Here is a 12,987-nt window from a genome sequence, read left to right as displayed (position 1 = left end):
AAGTGGGTCATTTCAAACAACAGTGGCCATGGCATCAGGGATGTACCAGCCTATGTTTTCCTACGTGTTGTCCAGAGTGTAGCCTGCCCTGCTGAAACACATGCGCAGCTACATCGTTTTTCCTCAGGTGGAGGATTTGCCTACAGTTAAAGGTGATTTCTATGCCATGGGACATATCCCCAACATCATAGGTGCCATTGATGGGACACATGTGGCTTTGGTACCCCCCCCGCAGGAGTGAACAGGTGTATAGAAACCGGAAGAGTTATCATTCCATGAATGTGCAGATGGTGTGTTTGGCAGACCAGTACATCTCCCATGTGAATGCCAAGTTCCCTGGCTCAGTGCATGACGCATACATCCTGCGGAATAGCAGCATCCCTTATGTGATGGGTCAACTCCAGAGGCACCGTGTGTGGCTATTAGTTGAGCACCTGGAAGCAAGTCAGTGGGAATGTTTGTCTGGGTCTGGGGTTATCCCTCCAGGTTAGTGTGTGTCTAACAGTTGTCCCTCGCCATTTGCAGGTGACTCTGGTTACCCCAACCTGTCATGGCTACTGACCCCAGTGAGGAATCCCAGGACAAGGGCAGAGGAACACTACAATGAGGCCCATGGGTGAACACGGCGGATAATCGAGCGGACCTTCGTCCTCCTGAAGGCCAGGTTATGGTGCCTCCATATGACAGGTGGATCCCTATTCTACTCACCAAAGAAGGTGTGCCAGATCATCGTGGCCTGCTGTATGCTTCACAACTTAGCTTTGCGACGACAGGTGCCTTTTCTGTAGGAGGATGGTCCAGATGGCGGTGTTGTTGCAGCTGTGGAGCCTGTGGACAATGAAGACGAGGAAGCAGAAGAAGAGGACATCGACAACAGGGACTCAGTGATCCTGCAATATTTCCAGTGAGACACAGGTAAGAATACAGACCTGCCTGCTACATGTACTTTAACACTACTACCTCTCTACAGTCTGTCGTTTTCAGCCAGTGTATGGTCACTGAGTTGTCACTTTCCCTTACGATTTCACAGATGTGGGTCCCACTGTGTGACATCTGCTTTGATTCCTCATGGACTATAGCTTTGTGACACAGGTATGTTGACATTACAATTGAAAGAGCTTTTTGCCACAGTAATTGATAACACACTAATCGAAATCACAGACTGACTCCAGTATGTTTTGTGCTTCAAGGGTGTTTATTTAAGTGCTCAATATTGGAGGGGGTTGCAAAATGGGGAGGGGTGATGGGGTGATGGGGGAGATATGTCCATACAGAGTCCAGTCTATTGGTCTCACAGGTGCCTTGCCCAAATGGGCATAGGAAGTGGAGCTGGGGCAATTTAAGGATGGACAGGGTGACAAAGTGGGACAGAAAGATGACATTCAAGGTGGTCTCATTTCTTGGTGGGGGTCTTGGCATCGTTCTCTGTCTTTGTCCTGGATCTCAGAAACCGTTTGCGGGGTGGTTCTCCCTCTGCAGGGGGTGGGGTGCTGGTGTGGTGGTCCTGTGGCGGTGCCTCCTGTCCACTAGCGCTGGCGGAGGTGGTGGGCAGTTCATCGTCCAGGCTAGTGTCAGGGGCCCCTTGTTGTGCCACAGTGTCCCTCCTGGTGTTGAGTACTTCCTTCAGCACCCCTACGATGGTGCCCAGGGTGGAATTGATGGCTCTGAGTTCCTCCCTGAAGCCCAAATACTGTTCCTCCTGCAGGCGCTGGGTCTCCTGAAACTTGGCCAGTACCGTTGCCATCGTCTCCTGGGAGTGGTGGTAGGCTCCCATGATGTTGGAGAGGGCCTCGTGGAGAGTGGGTTCCCTTGGCCTGTCCTCCCCCTGTCTCCTGTGTTCCTGGGCCCCCGTCCCCTGGACTGTGTGCCCACTGCCACTGCCCCCAGGTCCATGTTGTTGTTGGGGGGGTGGATTAGCCTGGGTTCCCTGTAGTGGTGAACACACTGCTGATTGACGTGTCCTGGGGACAGAGGTATGGGCCCGCTGGGTGGGTGCTGTGCTTGTGTTTCCAGAGGGGGGAAGGTCTGTAGTGGCCTGAGACTGTGTGATGGGAACCGACTGTCCCGAGGTCCCCGACGGTCCTGGCTGGTCATCTAGATCCAGCTGGACAGAGGTGCTGTCATTACTGTGGGCCTCTCCTGTTGGTGGTGTGGACATGTGTTGACCCTCCTATGCGGTGACATTGGGTAGGGGTCCTGCAGGGGTGTAAAAGCATGATTATTGCATCTGTGTGTGCCATGGTGTGCAATGGGTGGGTGACCGTGTACCTCAGTGCTTGCATTCCTGTGTGGGACCTTGTGTGATGATGGTTTAGGGGGGTGTATGGGTTTGTGCAGTGGGCATGCTTTGGTGTTGGTTGTCCATACTTTGTAGATGCATGCAGGGCTTGGTGCTGGGATGTGTGGTTTGTGATATTGGGACATTTGTTAGGAGTTGGAGTATGGGGGTGAGGGTGGGGGTATGTGATGGCATGCAGGTAGGGTGGGGGATGTAATAGTTAAGATTTGACTTACCAGAGTCCATTCCTCCACCTCCTCCTGCGAGGCCCTCAGGATGCAGAATCGCCAAGACCTGCTTCTCCCATGTTGTTAGTTGTGGGGGAGGAGGTGGGGGTCCGCCGCCAGTCCGCTAAACCGCAAGGTGGTGTCTTGAGACCACGGAACGCACCTTCCCCTGTAGGTCGTTCCACCCCTTCCTAATGTCATCCCTATTTCTTGGGTGCTGTCCCACTGAGTTGACCCTGTCCACTATTCTTCGCCATATCTCCATCTTCCTTGCAATGGAGGTGTGCTGCACCTGTGATCCGAATAGCTGTGGCTCTACCCGGACGATTTCCTCCACCATGACCCTGAGCTCGTCCTCCGAGAACCTGGGGTGTCTTTGCCGTGCCATGGGGTGGTGTGGGTGATGTGTGGGGTGGTGTGTGTGGTGAATAGTGTGCTGATATGTAGTGGTGTGTTGTGTGAGGTGCGTGGAAGTTATGTGGGTGATGGTCTGGTGTGCTGTGGATGCTAGTATTGTTGATGTGGTGTCTCTCTCTGGCCTTCTCTCGGTGATTCTGGTCGTAGGGGTTTGTGGGTGATGTGGGTGTGTGTTTTATATTGTATTGGGTATGTGGGAGTGGTGTGTGTATGTGTATCAGGTGTGTGTATTTGGAATTGTCCAATGTGGCTGTGTTTTGTAAATGTGTGTGTATTTTGAGCGCGGCGGTGTGTACCGCCAATGGAATACCGCGGTTGAAAGACCGCCGCATGGATTTGTGTGCCGTGATAGTGTGGCATATTTCTGTTGGCGTGACGGTGGAGGTTTTGTTTTCGCCAGTTTATCACTGACCTTTTGTCTGGCGGACTTGTGTGGGTGTCTGAATTTTGGCGGATTCCGTGCTGTGGGTCATAATAGCTGTTGCGGATTTCCGCGGGCACTGCTGTGTGTTGGCGGTGTTCTGCACGGCGGTAAGCGGATTTTACCACAAATGTTGTGATGACCGCCATGATGTTGAAACGTGTTGTGGTGTTTGATAAGTTACTCTGTGAATAAATGTAATCTGCCATTTCTTGCCTCTGGGAGTGCAGCAATCTTTTGTGGAAAATTGTATGAGGGTTGTGGTCTTAACCATGTGCTGGCACCGGCAGTCAGCGTGCTCCGCTTTTCAGACCATTTGTGTTGCAATCGAAATATAAGTGGAGGCACCCGGTTTTGTGGAATGGAAACATCTTGGAAGGACACAGGTGGCGAGGAAATACCAATTTCCTGTGTGTGTACTACACACTTGGAGGCGGAGAAATATGAAACTTCAAACGTGCCTTGCGCCATCCTGTAACTAGTGGGACATCCTTATCAAGAGGTTTGGTGAGTTGACGTCCTGCAAGTATCGTGTCACAACACCGATGCAGCCCTGACTGAATATCGATTCAGGGTAAAGGGCCCAGCAATGCAGTAAATCTTAATTTGAATTGTCACAGAGACAGAGTTAAGGGGCTTGTGAAGGTGTTATTTTGAACAACGTGCCTGAATGCTTTACTGAAATGTTTGAACACACGTTCTGTTAAGAAAGTAACTCTATGTGAATGTCATCTCTATTAATCAAAGTATGAATATAAGAGCACTGAGCATAAATGATACAGAGACTTTTATGACCTCTCATAGTGTGTGTGTTTTTGATATTAGCAGAACGCAAAAGCCACAGTGAAATAAGGACTCTAAGAGCAGCACTTTGAACTACAACTCCCAGGATGCCCCTGTGACTATATAAGTCAGGCAAATGAGAATCATGTGTGCCTTCAAACGGAAACCACCTGAGGAAGACATGATGTTGAAACGTGTTGTGGTGTTTGATAAGTTACTCTGTGAATAAATGGAATCTGTTATTTCGTACCTCTGGGAGTGCAGCAATCTTTTGTGGAAAATAAATATATATATATACATATATATGTATATATATATATGTATATATATATATATATATATATATATATATATATAATATATTTTAAATAATGTTTAACGACAATCCTCATCAAAGCAGGATCAATCCTCAGGAAAATTATTTTTGAAAGTTAAGTAAACCGCTCAAAACATAATATATGACTTTTAAATGACAATTTAGCAATACCTCTTATGTTTCAAAATATCAATAAAACTGCTTGAATGAGGTATTACTTTTTTCAAAATTAAATTCTGATATTATTTTCAAAAGTAATATGCCTGTCTTAAATATTGACATTTGTAGTTAATATATTTTTATTTGGAGCAATATCTATGCATATCTACTTCATAAGGGTTTGTAATTATGTATAGAAAATATAAAAAATATTAATATTATAAACATTTATTTTCTCAAGTTGAGATAATGCAAAGGGACGTAGTTCAGAGCCTAGACTAGTGTCAACACTTCCTGCAGAAACATCACATGCCTCCAGTGGAAGCAATAGTCCCCCTGCCACTTCAGACAGCCACCCTGGTACATCGGGGTCATCAGGTTTGTGTAGCCTTCCCTCAAATGCCCTCACATGCTCAATAAACACTACTGCATACATTACTGATCTGTTTTCGTCTCCAGCCACCACCACTGGGCTAATGCCGTGACCCTAGGCTATGATCACCACCTTCTGCACTGCTTCCAACTCTGTCATGCCTCATTTGTTAACAAAGCAAACACAAAATCGATTTCAGCAAGACCATAACTGAGAGGTTACAGGACTTTCCTTCATTGGAGAGACGCAACCTAATGTTGAGAGGGAGTTACAGGGAACATGTCAAAATGTAAATCTAGTAAAGGAAAACCCATTTATCAGTGGCACTGCAGCAGAAGGAGCAGCTGGACAAAATCTTTACTCAATCAATTCAGATTTGCAGAGCATGCTAATTACCTGTGAGGGTGTCAAGGTGCTGGGTCCCGGCTGCTCGGAGGGCTTCGGTCAAAAAGCCAAGTCTTGAGTCTCCTTCTGAACTCTAGCAGGGAGGGAGGGAGAGTTCTGAAGGTGGATGGGGATGCTGTTCCAGGATTTCACCGTGAGGTAGGAGAAGGAACAACCTCCACTGCTGCTACGGCAGATGTGGGGGTGTGAGAGAGTTAGAGCGAGGCAGAGGGCAGTAGTCTGGATGTTAGCTGGAAGCTCAGGCGGTTGTTGAGGTACACTGGGCATTGGTTGTGAAAGGCTTTGTACATGTGCATCAAAATCTTGAATTGGCATCTTTTATGGACTTGGAGCTAGTGGAGTGTCTTCAGGTGGGGTGTGTTGTTGGTCCATCTGGGAGGTCAAGGATGAGTCTGGCCACTAAGTTTTGGATAATCTGTAGTTGGTTCAGGAGTTGTGACGTGATTCTGGCATATAGATTGTTGCCTTAGTCCAGGCGGCTGGGGATGAGGGCTTGAGTGACAGTTCATCTGGTGGAGACTGGGAGCCATTTGAAGATCTTTCGAAGCATGCGGAGAGTGAGGAAGCAAGGAGAAAATACAGCATTGACCTGGCTCTTCATGGTGAGTTTGCTGTCCAATATGATGCCGAGGTTCCGAGCTTAGTCTGTGGGGATGGGGTCACAGGTCAGCAGGCCACCAGGAGTCATCCCACAGTGAGGCAGTGTTCCTGAAGATCGGAACCTCCATCTTGTCTGTGTTGAGTCTGAGGTAATTGTCTTGCATCCATTTGGTGATGCAGGTCGTGCAGAGGTGAAAGTTGGCCTTAACAGTAGAGGGTTCTTCGGACAGCGAGAGGTTAAGCTGGGTGTTGTCCACATAGGAGATGATGTTCAGTCCTTGGTTTCTGATAATGTTGGCTAAGAAGGTCATGTAGGTATTGAAGAGGGTGGGGCTGAGGGATGAGCCTTGAGGGACGCAGTAGATGATTTTCTTGGGCTCTAATATAAAAGGAGGAAGGTGGACCCTCTGAGTTCTTCCGGAGAGGAAGGATGCGATCCATATGAAGGCATTGCCTTGGATGCTGATCTGTTGAAGCCTCTTGATCAGGGTGTTGTTGGAGACCATGTCAAATGCTTCGAAGAGGTTGAGGAGGTTCAGGGCAGTCGATTCTTTCCATTTGGGTGAAGGTTCTGATGTCGTCCATGGTAGAGAGCAGAGCAGTTTCGATGCTGTGGTTGGAACGGAATCCTGATTGAGATGCATCTAGAAGCTTGTTGGTTTCTAGGAGTTCTTTAGGACTGGACATAAAAATACCTTTTTGAGAGCACCTCAATGTCGGGTCACAGTTGTGTGGCATTAGTTTTGATGGGTCTAAGACTGACAGTGACAGGATCAATCATAAATGTGATGCCTGTTATTCATGGCCAGCAACATCTTCTGCCACTAACACACCCTACAATATCTAATGGTGGCATAGTCCTGAGGGTGCTACAGTGCCCCACACTGCAGCCCCTGACAAGTGACCACTAGTTGAACATACAGCTCAACAACAGCTACTGTGGAAGGGTAATTCTGCAGGTAAGACTGATGTCAACACTCATAAATCCACCACCAAAATGCCTGATCTAATGTCACCTAGTGACCCTCAGCCTTTAGACCTATTTGCCACCCTATCCAGATGATAGCTACACATAAATCCTCTTTTAGCAAGACCTTGCTTTCTGCACCTTAACAATAAACAATGATGGTGTATGTTAACAGATTTCTACATCTTTCAGTTAACTATGTCTCTCAATATTGTGAAATAATTGCAAAATATATTGTACATAATTTCTAAACTTGCCTTTGAATAAAGCGTTTGTCAGTATCCCAATATTTTCCTTTACTATTTTATTAGTACGGCCTACACTTTGGCATCTTAAAAAAATAAATAATATGTAATATAATTCACCAACGGAAGAGATATTCTAGCCATTACAATGTAATCAACAAAATAATTCAAAATACACACACATGCATTTTGTAATACACACACTAAAACAAATATATATATATACACACACACACAAACACACACGTACACAAACATATTTATGTGTGTAGATAGATAGATAGAAATAGTTAGGTTTCCTTTTCCATAGGAAGAACGTTTTTTGGTTTGCTAATAGTTTGGCCACCAGCTAATGAATCTTGATGAACCTTTTACAAAAAACATGTTCATCCACCTCAACTCCTTCCTGGAAAGTTTTAGGGAGATCTAGCAAGTGGAAAATGAGAAAAAAAGGGGGGTCCCAAAACACAAAATCTTGTTGCATTTTCCATAGACATATTTGGAAAGCTGTTAGACCTGGCATCCTTGGAGTGGTATCCCCTAACTTTTTGCCTCTACTCCCCAGGTTGTTGATGTATGCTGGACTCTGTTTTTGATGTTTCTGTTACTCGGGGCACTTTACCACTGCTGACCAGTGGTAAAATGCAAGTGCTCCCTGTATAAAATGTAATTGTGATCGTTTTTTCCATGATTGGCATATATGATTGAATAATAAGTCCCTAGTAAAGTGCACTAGACGTGGAAGGGCATGCACATCAAATGCTACTAGTGGGCCTACAGCAGTGGTTGTGGCACCCACAGGAGTAGCCCTGTAAACATGGCACAGAACTGCCACTGCAGAGTCTGTGTGTACAGTTTTAAACTGCCAATTTGACATGGCAAGTGTACCCACTTGCCAGGCTTGAACCTTCCCTTTGTATATATGGAAGGCACCCCTAGGTAGCCCCAGGGGCAGGATGCTGTATATGTTAAAGGTGGGACACGTACTGGTGTGTTTGTACATGTCCTAACAGTGAAATACTGCTAAATTCAGTCTTCACTGTTGCAAGGCCTATCTCTCTCATTGAGTAACATGAGGGCTGCCTTTAAATATCCTTAAAGTGCAGTTTCCCTTTGAGGGCAGATAGACATATGGAGTTTGGGGGATCTGAACTCACAATTTAAAAATGCATCTTTTAGTAAAGTTGAAAGAAAGTTGGCATTTTCTTGCCTAAACCATTCTGTGACTCTGCCTGTTTGTGAATTCCTTGTCTGGGTCAGACTGACAGTTGGGCTGTTTGTGAATCTTCACTAGACAGGGACACAAAGGGAGCTGGGGTGTAGCCTGCATATTGTGATGAGCTATCTGGACTAGAGTGGAGGGAGGAGTGGTCACTTATACCTAAAAGGGCTGTGCCTGCCCTCACACAAAACAGTCTCCAGCCCCGGGTGTGTGTCTGGAGCCAGGCCTGGGCAACGCAGAATCCTATAAACAACAAAAACATTTATTTGAAGTTGTACAACTTCAAAGCAGAAAGGGAATAAGACCCAAACCCCCAGATTTTTAGATTATTTCTGGATTCAAGATGAACCTCTGTCAAGAAGAAGAGCTGAAGAGCTGGAGAAGGAGTACTGCCTTTTTGCCTGTGACTGTGCTTTGCTGGGTTGGCCTGCAGTTGCTGCTTCTGCCTGAAAGAGGACAAGGACTGGACTTTGTGGTATATTCCTGCTTGTGAAGTGTCTCCAAGGGCTTGGACTGAGCTTGCCTTCTGTTTTGAAGTCTCAGGGCCAACAAAGAATTAATTTGCCAGCACCTGGGCTCTCTAATGAGACTTCTGCCCTGCCAAGTGGTGCCCTATCCAGTCCCTGGGCTCTTGAAAGGTGAAGCTGGTAGAACAAGGACTGAAATCAACGCTCAGGAAGCCTTTCAGGGAAAATTTTGACATACCAACTGGAACGGGGCTATAAAAATGACACGCCTTGTGGCTGAAATTGACTCACCACCTGCATCATGGCTGGAAAAAAAATGCAGCACACGCTTGTGGCTGCTGGAAATGAAACAAATCCCTCGCAGAGTGGTTTTTCCATCACCATGTAGCTGGAATTCGCATGCATCTTCCTTGGGTGTCAAAATCAATGTGAACCCGTGGGGACCTGAGGTGCCCCGTCTGGAAATTGATGCATCGCTCCCTTGTGGGAGAGAAAAACGACGCATTGCTGACTTTTTTTGACGCACACTCGCCTGTGCTGCTTTGTTTTTGACGCAAACCAGGTACTTTGTGAAACAACGTTTCCATTGTTTTCTATGGAGCAAGAATCTATTATTTAAAAAAATCATAACTTTACTTGTTTATATTGGATTTTGTCACTTTGGTCTTGTTTGATTTAGATAAATATTACCTATTTTCTAAACTGGTGTGGTTTCCATATTGTAGTGTTTTCACTATATTACTCTGTGTGTTGATACAAATACTATACACATTCCCTCTGAGATACGGCTGACTGCTTGTGCCAAGCTACCAAGGGGGTGAGAAGGGGTTATCCTAGGAATGTATCGCCCTCACCCTGACTAGAGTGAGGGTCCCTGCTTGGACAGATTGCAAACTGACTGCCAACCAGAGACCCAATTTCTAACAAAAGTGAGATAGTGTAAAAACAGCTGAACGAAAATACACTAAGGCTCTCATTACGAACTCGGTGGGAAAACCCGCTGACTTCGGCGCTGATGGTCTACAAAAGACCGCTAGCACGTTGAAGACCCTGCCGGCCACATAATGATCATTCCGCTGGGCCGGCGGGCAGAAACAGTGTTTCCGCCAGCTGGCCCAGTGGAATGCAGGGCCTGTACATTGACGCCAGCTCCACATGGAGCTGGCGGCAATGTAGCAGTGCGGCAGGTGCAGCAGCACCCAACGCGCATTTCACTGCATGTTTATTGGGCAGTGACCTGCGTGATGGGGCTGTTCATGGGGGCCCCTGCGCTGCCCATGCCAAGTGCATGGGCAGTGCAGGGGACCCCAGAGGACTCCAGGGGGGCCCTGAGCCACCCATTCCGCCAGCCTTTCCCTGGCGGGGTGAACCGCCAGGGAAAGGCCGGTGCAATCAGGTATATTAACCGGCGGGCAGCGATGCCCTGTCGGATATGTAACTCCGCCAGCGCCTGGCTGCCTGGCAGCGGAAGCCTGGCAGTGGCAGAGTTACGCCAGTGGCGGTTTTGCCACATCCATTATATGATGGTCTGGCCCGGCATGCCAGTGGTGGTAATTACCATGACCGCCAGCATGGCGGCTCAGACCGCCATGTTCATAATGAGCCCCTAAATTTGACAGGAAGCTAGATCTTGGTCCAGAAAGATTGCTTTCTGTAATTTGGTGTAAATACGAAAGCGAGTGCTCTAATTGGCTGCCTGCAGCATTGAGAAAAATGTTACAAATAGCCATTAGAGGTCTTGGGGACCTGTTCCCCTAACCTGTGTTTATTTAAAAGAAAAATATAAGGCAACAGGATGAGTATAGCGTGGCCCTCTAGGCCTTGTGTTCTCCCAGGGCCCCCTCAGGCCAAAATGTTGAACTACTTTTTAAAAAGTAGTGTGGAGTAGTGTTTTATAGGGAAGAGTGGAGTAAAGTGGGGTGGACTGGCATAGAGGGAGTTGCTTAGAGTGTTGTAGAGTGGTATAGAGTGGCATAGAGTAGAGCTGAGTGTTGTACAGTGATATAGAGTAGAGTAGAGTGATGTAGAGTGGCATAGAGTGTAGTACAGTGTTATAGAGTGGCCTTGCATAGTCGGAGAGTGAAGAGGCATAAAGTGGTGTGCTGAGCACTGGCATAGAGTGTGTTAAAGTGTTGTACAGTGGAGTAGAGCTGAGTTGAGTGGAGTGGAGTAATGTGGCATAGAGTGGAGTAAAGTTTTATAAGGAGGAGAGACCTGTCGTACAGCTAAAAGGGTGGTGTCTCATAATGTCAGAAAGAGTTGTACAGTATAGTGGAATGAAGTAGAGGAGCGTAGAGCGGATTAGAGTGCTGTAGAGTGGAGTGGCACAGTGTTAGGCAGAGTGTGGTAGCATGGAGTGGCATACAGTGTTGTAGATTCAAATGGCATAGAGTGGTGTAGAATGTAGTGGGTTAGAGCAGAGTAGCGCAGTAGAGTAGAGTATATTTGTGTGTCATCCAGTGTAGTGGAGTAAAGGTGGGTGGAACGGCATAGCGGGAGTTGCGTAGAGTGTAGTAAAGTGTGATCGATTAAAGGGGTGTATTGTATTGTAGAGTGGAGTAGAGCGGCATAGAGTACAGTCATGTGGAGTGGTATAGAGTGGAATAGTGTTGAGTGGAGTGTTGTACAGTTTGTTGTTGGATCGTACAGTATAGTGGCATACAGTGTCATGGCCTAGAGTGTCATAGCATAGAGTGGAGTAGCGTAGTGTTATGTTATAGAGTTTTGTGCCGTACAGCGTTGTGAGGCAGTGTGGAGTGGCATAGAATGGAGTGCCATAGAGTAGAGTGGCATAAAGTTGAATGGCAAAGAGTGGAGTGGCATAGAGTGTAATAGCATAGAGCGGAGTGCTGTAAAGTGGAGTGGCGTAAAGTGGAGTGGCATAGATTGGAGAGCGGTAGAGTGGAATAGCGAAAACTGAGGTGGCATAGAGGGGAGTGGAGTAGAGTGGAGTGGTGTGTCGCAGAGTAATGTTGAGTGTCATGGCATAGGGCCTGATTTAGAATTTGGCAGATAGGGTTACTCAGTCACAAATGTGATGCGTATCCCATCCACAGTATTACAATGCTGTTATATCCTATGGGAATCATAATGCGGTGGATGGATAGCTGTCATCTTTGTCCACTCATCTCTAAATAAGGCCCATAGTTTCTTGAGTCGTGCAGTGTCTTACAGTGGAGTGACATAGAGTGTAGTGGTGTGGAATGGAGTAGCATAGAGTGGAGTGGCATACAGTGGAGTGGCATGCCAGAAAGTACAGTGGAGCAGCAGAGAGTGGAGTGAGGTAGAACGGAATGCCATAGAGTTTCTTGGCCTAAATTTGAATGGCGTAGAGTGGAGTGGTGTAGAGTGTAATAGAGTAGAGTGGAGTGCTGTAAAGTGGAGTGGCATAAAGTGGAGTGGCGTAGAGTGGAGTGGCGTAGAGTGGAGTAGCGTAAGCTGAGTTGGCATAGATTAGAGTGGCGTAAAGTAGAGAGGTGTGTTGCATAGTAGAGATTAGTGGCGTAGACTGCAGTGGCCTGTCATACAGTAAAGTAGACTGTCATGACAGTTTGTTACATCATAAAGAGGGTCATTCTGACCCTGGCGGGCGGCAGGAGCCGCCCGCCTGGCGGGAACCGCCAAATGGCCGCTCTGCGGTCAGAAGACCGCGGAGGCCATTCTGGCTTTCCCGCTGGGCCGGCGGGCGACCGCCAAAAGAGCGCCCGCCGGCCCAGCGGGAAAGGCCCTGCAACAATGAAGCCGGCTCCGAATGGACCGGCGGAGTTGCAGGAGTGCGACGGGTGCAGTTGCACCCGTCGCGATTTTCACTGTCTGCTAAGCAGACAGTGAAAATCATGGTGGGGCCCTGTTAGGGGGCCCCTGCACTGCCCATGCCAGTGGCATGGGCAGTGCAGGGGAACCCAGGGGCCCCACGACACCCGTTCCCGCCATCCTGTTCCTGGCGGTAAAAACCGCCAGAAACAGGATGGCGGGAAGGGGGTCGGAATCTCCATGGCGGCGCTGCTTTACCGCCACGGTCAGAATTGGCTGGGAAGCACCGCCAGCCTGTTGGCGGTGCTTCCGTGGTCCAAGACCGCCAGAGTCGGAATGACCCCCAAAGTGTCT

The sequence above is a fragment of the Pleurodeles waltl genome, chromosome 6 (genome assembly GCF_031143425.1).
Source record: "Pleurodeles waltl isolate 20211129_DDA chromosome 6, aPleWal1.hap1.20221129, whole genome shotgun sequence".
Classification (NCBI taxonomy): domain Eukaryota; kingdom Metazoa; phylum Chordata; class Amphibia; order Caudata; family Salamandridae; genus Pleurodeles; species Pleurodeles waltl.
This window is presented reverse-complemented; position numbering follows the sequence as displayed.